Consider the following 11061-nt stretch of genomic DNA (forward strand, 5'->3'; position numbering starts at 1 on the left):
ACCAATCCTCAGCCCTCACACACTAGTAAGGCCCCAGAAGCTTCTGTCTTAGGAGACACTTCCAAATCTCCTACTATGCTCCAGACCCTATAGCATGCATCTCTGCTTCGTCTCCCTTCCCACTCTTTCCTACTCATCTTTGCACTGGCTGTTCCCTCTGCCTGGAATGCACTTCCCAAGGAAATCTGCACGGCACGCTCCATCTCTTCAGTCAGGACCTGTTTCACTCTCGCCTCTGTAGAGAGAGGCCTTCCCAGTCACCCAACCTGTGTCTTTTTTTTTTTTTTTAAAGATTTTATTTACTTATTTGACAGACAGAGATTACAAGTAGGCAGAGAGGCAGGCAAAGAGAGAGGAGGAAGCAGGCTTCCCGGTGAGCAGAGAGCCCGATGCGGGGCTCGATCCCAGGACCCTGGGATCATGACCCGGGCTGAAGGCAGAGGCTTTAACCCACTGAGCCACCTAGGCTCCCCCAACCTGTGTCTTTTGATTGGGTAAGTTAGTCCACTTACTTTAAAAATAATTATTATTATTTTTTTAAAGATTTTATTTATTTATTTGACAGAGAGAAATCACAAGTAGACGGAGAGGCAGGCAGAGAGAGAGAGAGGGAAGCAGGCTCCCTGCTGAGCAGAGAGCCCGATGCGGGACTCGATCCCAGGACCCTGAGATCATGACCTGAGCCGAAGGCAGTGGCTTAACCCACTGAGCCACCCAGGCGCCCCTAAAAATAATTATTGATAGGCAAAGACATAGACTGTCTCCATGTAAAAAGCTTTTCCTGTTTTGTGGTTCTTTTTTCCTCTGGTTGTCTTCCTTTGTGATTTGATGACTTTTGTATAGTGTTCTGTTTTGATTCTTTCCTCCTTATCTTTTGTGTCTCTACTGCAGGTTTTTTCTTTGTGATTACCATGAGGCTCATAAAATATCTTATAGTTATGACAGTTCATTTTAAGCTGATGACTTAATTTCCATCACATACAAAACCCCTACGCTTTTACTCCCCCTGCCCCATTTTGTTACTGATGTCACTATTTACATCTTCTTATAATATGCGCCCATGAACAGATTGTTTAGCAATAGTTATTTTAAGTACTTTGGTCTTTTAACACTGATGCCAGCATTAGAAGTGATTTATGCATCGCTGTTACAGAATTAGAGTGTTCTGAATTTTACCGTGTATTACCTTTACCAGGGAGTTTTATACGTTCATATGTTTTCCTGTTCCACTTGGTGGCCTTTCTTTTCAACGTGAAGAACTCCCTTTAGCATTTCTCAGAAGACAGGTCTAGTTGTGAGGAACTCCCTCAGCTTCTGTTTGTCTAGGAAAGTCTTTTTCCCTCCTTCATTTCTGAAGGACAGCTTTGTCTGGTAAAGTATTCTCTGTTGACGGTTTTGTTCTGTTTTTCTTTTCCCTTTCGGCACTTTGAACACATCCTCTTTCTATCTCCCGGCTTTCATGGATTTGCTGAGAAATCCTCTCCCAGCCTTATGGGTATGTGGCGAGTAGCTTTTCTCTTGCTGCTTTCAAAATTCTGTCTTTGACTTCAAACAGTTCGATTTTAACATGTCTTGTTGAAGATCTCCTGATATTTAGCCCGTTCTTGGTTCTCGGGATGTTATAGTCCTGGGCATTTGTTTCCCTCTGGAGATTTGGGAAGTCATCTGTCATGAAATTGGCGTTTCTGTGGGGTCTGGAGCTTGGGCTCTCCTGGTCCACCATCTTGCTGCCAGCACCTCAGGCATCTCTTCCGTCACTGCTTTAGACATGGTTTCCTTTGGTTCTTTCAACATATTTAAAAGAGTTGATTTAAAGATTTTGTCCAGCAAGTCCAACACCTCTGCTTCCTCAGGGACAGTTTCCACAGATATTTTTGTGAGTGTGTGTATATGGACTATACGTCCTTGCTTATTTGCATTTCTTATTGTTTTTTGTTGTTTTTGTTGCTGGAAATTGGGCATTCTAAATAACATAATGTGACAACTCTGGAAATCACATTCTCTCTTCTTCCCAGGGTTTGTTGTTTTTGCTGTTTTTATTACTGTTGTATTTTTGTTTAGTGACTCTCCTGGACTAACTCTATCATCTCTGTGTTTTTTGCTGCTTGTGGCCACTGAAGTCACTGAAGTGGATGCCCCTCGATTGGACAGAGGTTTCCTTCCATGTCCAGAACCAGAAAGCCTCCCAGGCCTGGAGTGCGTTTTTGCTGTGCAGCCCAGCATCTACAGCCCAGCGTGGCCCTCACTTCCTGCCTGCAGGGAGCCTCAAAGTGAGCCAGCAGTGATCACGTAGGGCCTTCTGATGTTTTCCCTGATCATGCACACGGCCCTCGGCGTGATCACAGCCTTCTTGTCCAGGCCTTCTGCAGAATTCTCTTTCTCCAGCTTTTCCTTTTAAGTATTTTGGTTAGCTTATTGTTTGTTCAAACTTATTTCTCCTTCAGACAGCTAAAATGTTAAATAATTTCTACTTACTGTTTTTGACAAAAGCTCCTAGGGGAGAAAAAAAAAGACTGTTCCCACTGGCCAAGCTCCGAACCAGGTCAAGTAAGGATGAGACTTACGAGTAGGGTTTTCTAGGACGCTGCCAGACAGATCAGTAGTGATGATGCTGAGATTGGGGCTCTGAAAAGCTCCAACCCTGTTCTGACTTTACCAGTGGTTGCTGGGCTGCTGGTTTTCCCAGTGATTTGTTAGTGATTTGGGACCATTAGTTTTCAAGGTTATTATGGGCTGGAGAGCAGGGAACAGGACTAGAGCAAGTTAAAATGCCACAAAGCTTGCTGTTCTTAATCAAGAGTCATTGTTTTTCTTGAAAAAATAAAACAAAACAAAACACTCCTTTCCCCCAATTGCTGCAAACTTTTGATTAATTTCTAACATTTTGAGGTAGTTGATTCTGACAATTTTTGCCACCGTTGCTTTAATGGCAGAGAGGGGTCTTTGGAGAGTCTTTGGAGAGTCTTACTCTGCCATTTTTTTAATGAGATCACTCCTATGTAGGCCGACTTAGGCCTTTTCTTCTTTGTAATATCTCTTACAGTTTTTATGCTACTATTAATTTTGTCCAGCTAAATACCACTATGGATATACTATAGTTGAACAAAGTTGGGTTTAGTGACTTGTTGCAATGAGAGAAACCAGATGGTAGTGGAGAATTGTGAGGCCCTTATCAGACGTGTTACAAAGTATTTATTGTAGCTTTTGCTCCTGGGTCAAGTGGTTTTGGGAAGGTTTCAAGAAAGCAGGGCTTTTCTCTGAACTGGATGCTTTTTGGAAGTGAAGGCAAGTGTATGTTTGCATATTTTAATATATCTTATTTAGAAAGTGGTAGGAATAGAGTGAGATCTAGGCTGTAATTAATAAAGAAGTAGTAGTCACCCTCAGTAGTTAGGGTTGGGGACAGAGTAGGCTGAATAATGGCTGCCAAAGACTCAGAGCATAATCCCTGGAACACGCAAATGTTCCCTTAGGAAACTGGCCTTTGTAGGTGTGCTTGAGTTAAGAGTCTTGAGATGGAGAGAGTATCCTGGATTATCCTAAATATAGCCCTAAATACAATCACAAATGTTTGTATAAGAGAAAGGTAGAGGTTCACATATATCCCCTCTCTGTCTCTGTCTTTCTGTCTGTGTCTTTGTCGAGAGTAGATGGTGTAAAAATGGAACCGAGAGAGATTTGAAGATGCTGGCACTGAAGACTGGAGAGATGTGGCCATGAGCCAAGGAATGCCAACAGTCACCCAAACCTAAAAGAGGCAAAGGGTGGATTCCTTCCTAGAGCCTCTGGAGGGGGCACCGGACTGACCAAACCTTGATTTTGGTCCACTGAGAGTGATTTCAGACTTCTGTCCTCCAGAATGGTAAGATAATACATTTGTTTTAAGCCACCAAACTTGTAGTAATTGATTGTAGCAACCCTGGAAAACAAATAGAGGGATGTTTGGTCATGTTTATGGTTTAGACAGTGTCTTCATTTTTGCCTAAGTTCATGGGTTATGGTTTGCATTGTGTGCCCTCCAAGTTCATATGTGAAAGTTCTAACCTCCAGTACCTTAGGATGTGACCTTATTTGGAAATGGCATAGTTGCAGATGCAATTAGTTAAGATGAGGTTAGTACACTGGGCCCTTAAACCAACATGACTGGTGTCCTAATGAAAAGGGGAAACATGGACACGGAGATACACATATGGAGAGAGCACCAGGAAGAGGCTGGAGTTATGCTGCCACAAGCCCAGGAACCATCAGAAAGTAGGAGACAGGATAGAACAGGCTCTTTCCTTGCACCTTCAGAGGAAGTGGGTCCCGCAGGCACTTTGCACAGGCTCACGCCCTCCAGAACTGGGAGACAAGGACTTTCTGTGATTCAGTCCATGCTCTTTGTGCTACTTTGTTACATCTTTCCAGCAAATGATTACAGTTCAGAGATGATTACAGAGTTGTCTTGTTTTTGTCTTGCTCAGTCACGGTCACATATGACCCTGTCTGATGTTGATATTCTATGAGATTGTTTATGTTCAGTAGGAAAATGGCACCGCCTCGTTGTGAGCACTGGGCCAGCTCTCCCACATGTCAGGGATGCTTCTCTCTTTCTTACCGCAGAGCCTCTACTCATCTGATAAATACCTACTTCCTGCTGTCTTTAAGCATATTAACTAGTTCTTTTAAAAAACATTTAAAACTTCTATCCAGTTGGCATTTGTTCTGGAGTGGGGATGAGGCAGAACTGTATGGCCTCAAGAAGAGGCCGTGATGAAAGAGGCTTGGGGTCCAGACTTGCTGAGGTCCGTGTGCACCCGAGTGTTCCACAAGGCCGTCTTAGACCAGCCCCCTCAAGCTGGTTTGAACTTAGATGTAACCTCAGAACAATCCTTCAGAGCATTTAGGGAATAGTTTCTTTGTCTCTTCCTTGTCATTCTTGATTGAAGGAAAGGTGTCAGCCCCCCCTTCAGTTAGAACAGGTCATGGCTGCGAGTGCCTTCTCCCTACAGCCATTAATTCGGAAGATCGGCTCATCAGCAGAAAACCCTCCCAGAGCCCCACGTGCCCCGGGCATCTTCTCCGTCTATTTGGATAAGTGCAGCTCAGGATCAATTATGGATGAGGCTCTATGGGGGATGAGTAAGTGGGCTGTTGTCTCCTTTGAAAAATTAATGGGATCTGATTAACACAAGAGCACACTCTCTCTTCCTCAAGCTGGAAAGGCTCACATCTTCATAGAAGCTGGGAGGTGGGCGTGGGATTGGGGGCAGCAGCCCCTTTGTCTGTGTGGAGTTAGATTTGATTCATGGAGTCATGCTTTGGACTTATCTACCCCCTTGACAGATGAGACTACTGAGGCTCATCAAGGTTAAACAATTTGCCAAAACAGTGAAGAATGAAAGACAATAGTCAATTACTGTTCTTTTTTTTTTTTTTTTTTTTTTTAAAGATTTTATTTATCCATCTGGGAGAGAGAGAGTGAGAGAGAGCATGAGAGGGAGAAGGTCAGAGAGAGAAGCAGACTCCCTGTGGAGCTGGGAGCCCGATGCAGAACTCCATCCTGGGACTCTGGGATCATGCCCCTAGCTGAAGGCAGTCGCCCAACCAACTGAGCCACCCAGGCGTACCTACTGTTCTTTTTAAAATGAGTTTTTAAAAGTTAATTGAAAATTTAAAAACTATGCAAAGCAGAGAGATAATATGTAGACATTCTCAAACTTTTTGGTCTCATTTTACATTCTTCTAATTTTTTGAGGACCTTCAAGAGCTTTTGTTTATGTGGCTTGCATCTATTTTTTTTTTTTTTTAAGATTTTATTTATTTATTTGACAGAGAGAGAGACAGCAAGAGCAGGAACACATGCAGGGGGAGTGGGAGAGGGAGAAGCAGGCTTCCCACTGAGCAAGGAGCCCAATGCGGGGCTCCATCCCAGGACCCTGAGAGCATGACCTGAGCCGAAGGCAGATGCTTCAGGACTGAGCCACCCAGGCGCCCCTGTGGCTTGCATCTGTTGATATTTACTCTATTAGACCATAAAACTCAGACATTTAAAAATATTAACTCATTTAAAAAAATAATAATCCCATTATATGCCAACACAAATAACTTTTGTCCTTGATAATTAATTTCTACTCTAAGCTTTTAGATGGCAGTTGTACATCATCCATTAGATTTTACTTTATTTTATTTTGTTATTCCTGTGGTAAAACGTATCCAAAATTTACAGTTTTAACCCTGTTTTGAAGTGTCCAGGTCAGTGGCATTAAGTGCATTCACATGGTCGTACAACCATCACCACCATTCATTTCTAGAATATTTTCATCACCCCATGCCAAAACTGTCCCCATGAAACACTTACCTCCCCATTCCCCCTGTCCCCAGCCCCTGGAAACCACCATTTTTTTTTTTTTTTTTTTTGGCTCTAGGAATTTGACTATTCTGGGTGCCCTGTGTGAGTGGAATCATACGTATCTGTTCTTTGTCTGGCTAATATCACCTCGCGTAGTATCATCAAGGTTCATACATGTTGTAGCATGTGTCAGGATTTCCTTTCGTTTTAAGGCTGAACAGTAGGCCATTATAGGTATAGGCCGCATACTGTTTAGCCATTCATCCATCGACGGACATTTGGGTTGTTTCACCACTGGGCTGTCATGAACAGTGCGGCTCTGAACATGGGTGCACAGATCTCTTTTTGAGACCCTGTTTTCTGTTTGTATGTGTATACACCCAGAAGTAAATTGCTGGATCACGTGGCAATTCCATGTTTAATTTTTTGAGACTCGACCCTACCATTTTACATTCTCCCAGGCAAAGCACAAGGGTTTCAGTTTCTTCGTATCCATGCCAACACTTGTGGTCTTCACAGATAATTCTTTTTTTCGATAAGAGCTGTCCAATGTCTGTTAAATAAACTTTTAATAGAAAATAAACTGTATTTTTCCAAACAAAATTAATAAGAAGAGAAGCATTGTTTTACATTTTGCAAATCCTTCGAATGTCTAGCTAGCTAGCTTCTCAGATCTGCTTCTGCATTTACTAGTCGTCCAATCGCATACCATGTAACCTCTGGAAAATTCCACAGTACCCCTCATGAGAGAGAGAGAGAAAGGTAAATGACTTTGTAGTATCGTTAGGAAGAGAATTCTGTCTTTGCAGACCTCAGTTTTAATTACTAACTCAGGATCTATCCTGTTTCATCTCTTTTTCCCTCCTAAGCCTCTCCTCCATGAATTTTTTTAAAAAATATTTTTTTAAAAAGTAATTCCTATACCCAACATGAGGTTTGAACCCACAAACCGGAACCCACAACCCCAACCCACAACCCCAACCCACAACCCAAGATCAAAAGTCACATGTTCTACCAACTGAGCCAGGCAGGCACCCTTCCCCCTTCATCACTTTGAAGCAAATTGGTAACCATCAATGATTACCAGCATCGTAGTGTGTGCTTTCTTGCATTGGCTTCTTAATCCTCGTTATAGATCTGGTTTATTAGCACACCTGAGTATCTGGTTGTTCACTTGTGGGAGCGAGGCTCCAGGGATGTTAGGAAGTTTTCCCAAGTTTATGCCTCTGGAAGCTGATGGCACACAGGATGGTGCCCAGGTCAGAGCTTTAGTACACATTCTCTTAAATTTGACTTCAGACCGTGGGAGTTGTTGGGGCTGCCACTGGCTTGCTTCTTAGGGTAGATCTTCAAGAAGCCCTTTGGGCCAGGCCTCAGATGGGCTGCAAGGCATGGAGCTGGGTTGGATGCTGTTGTGTGAAGTAATTCTGGTTATTTCTTTGTGCATGAGCTGAGAAAGCATTTGCCCTCCCCGTTTGGAGGCCTAGCCTGGGAGTGGAGGAAAAGCAGAAGAAGGACCCAAGCTGGTGGGGTTTGGTAAGGTCTGCTCCACTTGGAACCAGGATACCTCCCCTCACTAAGGAATCACAGAGCTGAGAGTGGATAGGAGTCCCAGGTCATATAGTCCTGACTCCCTCCCAGGACAACCAGTCTGTGGATGGTGCTGTCATGGTTAGAAAGTTCAGCTCATGCTGAGTAACCTTCCAGGAGCAACCCACATCTGTGTTGTGATGGGTAGAACCCAGACTGGAAATAGAGATTGCTAGGTATGAGTTTAAGGTAGCCATGGGTAAGCCCATCCCCCTCTGAGGGTTTTTCTTTGTTGTGAAGAGAGCTGGTCTCTGGTTCTTTTTACCACTAACATTTTGGTTTAACTTCTGGTTTGACCTCCTTTTCTCCAGAAATCATCTTCAAGAACTTGGAGAGAAGCTCTGGTCCCCTTCAAGTGGGGGCACCACCATTCCTCTTGGGGCACATTCTCAGCTGCCCATCCAGGCACTGCCTCTGGAAACACCCCTATCTTCCCCTGGGTCTCTTACAGAGTTTGATCCCAGCACAGACCTCCAGGGGTTCCTTCCTGAATTCCACAGAGCCTGCTATAGCCCTGAACACCCACAGCTGCTTCATCCACCTTCTGTGACCAAGCACTCCCCCAACACCAACCTCTGACTTTATAAAGACTTAGTAGCTGCACAATCCATAAGACTTTCCACGCCTTTGGCATATATCTCCATTGATTTTCAAATAGTGAGATCTTCTGACAGGAAGAAGAAAGAAAAATAAAGCGGAAGAACTCCCCAGTCAAGTAATTTAGAGAGAGCTGGGGCTTAGACTGCCTCCTTGGTTTGGAAAGGGTGTGGATGTGGCTAATCCGGTCCTGGCCTGAGAGTCATTCCTGGCTGGCAGGCTGGACCGCCCATCTCCATGGCAACCGTTGCTATGGGTAACTGAATAAGCATCTCCAACAACAGGCTGGAGTGGCTGCTGCTGGTTTTCCCTTCTCGCTGAAAGTGAGAGGAGCCAGGCTTTCTGCTGACTGATCCTAAGTGTTGGGCTCTTTGCCCCCATTTTGGGATCTTCAGTTGGCACTGGACAAGCAGAAGCCACCCTTCTATTTCCTCTCCAACGTCTGCGACCTAAATGGTGGGACAAATTGACTCGCATGTAATTTCCAGCTTTCTTCTCGGGGCTGAGAAATCTGCTCAAAGACATGTAGCTAGTAAGAATCAGAAGTTGAAGCTTGACCATCTAATTCCGAGAGCATGCTTGGGATCACATGGCTGTTATGTCTCTGTCCTTTTCCTCTGAGATCCCCTGGAAAACTTCTCAGCCCTCCTTGTGATGCCATTGGTCTGTCTAATTATTTGTGAGGAAAGGTTGCATCTCGTGGTGATTTATAGGCTACCATGTAGCCATCTCACTTGACTGTCCTGTTGTGGAGTCAGCAGGACCCCAAGATGGCATCACCCTGGAATTAATATGGAAGCAGAGGATTGGCAAGGTGAAGCGACTTGCTCACCCAGGCCACTGTCTCAGACTGACTGCTTTCCATCCTGATGGGACATGTGCAGCAGGGCAGACCTGCTGCAGGAATGAAATTCAGGCCGCTCTCGTAGAGGACCTTTGGGTGCAGTATTACGTTTTCTCGCATCTCTCTGTGGATACGCTCACTTTACAGAACATCTCAGGCATACTTCCACTGACTACTTTTCCTGGGTGGGCTTTAGAATCACTTTTGTTGGGACTTAGATCTGGTTCTGCTGAGATTTTGAGTGGAGTTGTACACAGCTCGTAGTTCGTGGTGGCCGTGCCACATGGAAGCGAGAAAGAACCCCGAGTTTGTTGTCTGGCCATCTGTGTTCACATCCTGGTACCCTTTCTCAAGAAGGACCCTTGTCTTTCTGATCTCTCAGGTGGCTTCTGACCAAACTGACCACTCCCTCCCTCATGAACATTGCCCTGCCCTGGGCCCCTGTGACCCTACCTCTCCCTCCCTGGTTTTCCTCTTGTCTCTGGCTCTCCTTCATGCGCTCTCTTTGGAGCTCTAAGACCTATATTTCTCATGGAAGGCATTGCAGCTCTCCCTGGACATTCCTAAGCTACTACTAACTCAACTCATCCCAAACTCAGTACGACGCTTCCTTACCAAGACTTGTCTCTCCCAACCTCCCGACCCCACCCTATTCCAGTGTTTCCCATCACAGGAAATGGTGCTACTCTGTCCTCAGTAGTCTGGGCAGGAACTGGGGGATCATCCTTGACAAGTCCTCCCCATCAATCACTAGTCCTGTTGTCCCTCTATTCTGAAAAGTCCCTAGAATCTGTCCATTTCTCTCCATTCTACTGCCATTGCCTTTATCCATCCACTGTTATGGCTGGCTTCCTTACCATTCTCTCTGCTTCCAACTCCCCCCCCTCCAACTATCTGTTTTGTACTCTAGTTAGAATGACCTTAAAATACAAATAAGATCATATTTTTCCCCTGCTGAAATCCTTTTACACGCTTCCCCTGTTCTTATGAGAAAGATCTGGGGTGGTTTTAAAACATAGCTGAAGACTGCATTCTCCCCCCACCCCAGCCTCTGAATGTAGGTGGTGAGTGTTTCAGCTAATAGAGCGTGTTGTGGGACTTCTGATGCTGAGTCGTGAAAGGCCATGTAGTTTTTGTCTTGTTGGTGGAACGTTAGTCCCTGGAGCCCTGGGATACCACATTGAAATTGTTTAGGGGGGCATATTTGGAAGGTAGGAGAACTTCTGCTGTTGTTTCTAGGTGACACGGTGTTCTCCTGAATGCTTCTCACTGTGACTGGGAGAAGGTGGGAAGGGAAGGGCTTGGGCTGTGTGGGGGTTTGGCTGTGGCAGCGTCCAGGTTGGAGGAGAGTCTCAGGGCAGGCCAGGGGCTGGAGGTTCAAGCAGGGCATATATTGCACACACCAGTCCTCGACTTCGGTCTTTGTATCTAAATACCAAAAATTGGCCATGGTGGGTAGAGGCAGAGCCCATTCCTGACTAGATGGAGAATTTGGATAGGGTTCCCTCACCCTCTCTGAGCCCCACTTTTATACGGATGTTAGACAAGAGCCCCACAAAAGTCTGCTCTTGCTCTATGGACCTGTACGTAAAGACAGCCAGGAGGCCAGGCAGAGCGGTTCCTAAGTAGCTCTCTGATCCCAGCAAAGGCAGCAGGGAGGGTTGCAATATGTAATTTTTAAAAAAAAAATTAACCAATT

Source organism: Mustela nigripes, chromosome 7 (assembly GCF_022355385.1).
Source record: "Mustela nigripes isolate SB6536 chromosome 7, MUSNIG.SB6536, whole genome shotgun sequence".
NCBI lineage: Eukaryota > Metazoa > Chordata > Mammalia > Carnivora > Mustelidae > Mustela > Mustela nigripes.